The sequence below is a fragment of the Brachycentrus maculatus genome, unplaced genomic scaffold, assembly GCF_059751285.1.
Source record: "Brachycentrus maculatus isolate JH-2025_06_01 unplaced genomic scaffold, ASM5975128v1 h1tg001130l, whole genome shotgun sequence".
Classification (NCBI taxonomy): Eukaryota; Metazoa; Arthropoda; class Insecta; order Trichoptera; family Brachycentridae; genus Brachycentrus; species Brachycentrus maculatus.
The window spans coordinates 1-1,461 of record NW_028281828.1 but is presented as its reverse complement, the minus strand read 5'-3'; the positions used below and the strand labels follow the sequence as shown (position 1 = coordinate 1,461).

Genomic DNA, 1,461 nt, shown 5'->3' with positions numbered 1-1,461 from the left:
GCTCTGGAGGTTTGATTTACAGTTTATTGAATATTTTGTTTTTATTAATACTATAGACTGATATCTGAAGCACAAGGCTAATAACATTTTTTAGTGTGTTTCATGATCAAGGTAACACTACTTATACGATGCATTGCTCTGTGGACCACTAGGTACAGGTAAGGGTTAAAGAAGAAGATAAAAAATATATATTCTAATTTTTGACATCTCATCAAAGATAAAGAAGAATATGGAAGTCTGGGCATTTACGGGGCTGATGACCGTCATGGGCTGGTTTAAGTGATCAATTTACAAAGTGTAACATTCAATAAATAAATAAAAACATTTTAATTGAGTTTCTGCTAAAAAAGAACTACTTATCTCACCAATAGATGTCTAAAGTGAAGTTCTAGTGATTCAAGAACATATTTTCGAAATTGGATCTTATGTTAAGAATTTCCAAGAATTTGATTAGTGTGGTTGTCAATAATGGGTAGATTGGTGAATGTTACACATGTGTAAACTGAACACTTAAACCAGCCTATGACGGTCGTCAGTCCCGTAAATGCCCAGACTTCCATATTCTTCTTCATTTTTGATGAGATGTGAAAAAATAATATGAAAAATAACTCCTATAATTGGGGATAATTCAGATTTGTGAACAAGTATTTGGACACACTCAAATCGTTATCATTCATATCAAGAATATATATCATTAAGAGAGCTTAAGTTGCTAAAATAATATAATTTTATGAATATATCTATATTTCAAAATATATCCGAATTTTGTGAAGTCGTGAACAAGCAGGGTGGCGCAGCGGAAGCGTGCTGGGCCCATAACCCAGAGGTCCGTGGATCGAAACCACGTTCTGCTAGAGATTTTTTTTATTCACAACATTTTAGAATGTGTCTAAATAATGTTAAAAATCTGGGTTGTCTTTATGACCTGTCGTAAGCTGGTTAGGTGATCACTTCGCTAGTGTTTTTGCCAGTAATTTTCATAAATTACATTAAAAATTTTGGTAACTTTAAACGTAAAGAGCATATCCACTCACTAGTAGATAAAGGTATAGGCTATAAAACTTTTAAAGTCAAAGATGATTAGTGGTGTTGCATAAGCCGAAAATAGTTTTTAGAATCACTTAGACGTTAGGCTATTGAAGAAAGTGATCACACACGTGAAACATTCACCATGCCACAAATAATTGGCAAACCACACTGCTCATTTGAATTACATTGGGATATTCCTAGATATATGATCAATCTCATGACACTGTACATATGAGTTCATAAAAGCAATCTATGTTGGATTGAGAAAGTTTTTATTAAGCATCCATGCTTTTGTATACATGCACATTTTATTAGAAAAGTGTATTTTTATTTTTGAGAATAAAGATGATTACAAAATTAATATTTTTCTAAACCAGTCAAATTGTTTTATCCCATTCAGTCAATTTCCAATCAATAAAAAAAATCGGTTTC

At 32.0% G+C, this 1,461-nt stretch overlaps 1 non-coding gene across 1 annotated transcript; it reads left to right on the top strand.

The window, feature by feature from the left end:
• Positions 1–782: 782 nt before the first annotated feature.
• TRNAM-CAU (transfer RNA methionine (anticodon CAU)) lies at positions 783–854 on the top strand. The gene has a single exon. It is a non-coding gene; the product is annotated as a tRNA-Met (tRNA).
• The last annotated feature ends 607 nt before the right edge of the window (positions 855–1,461 follow it).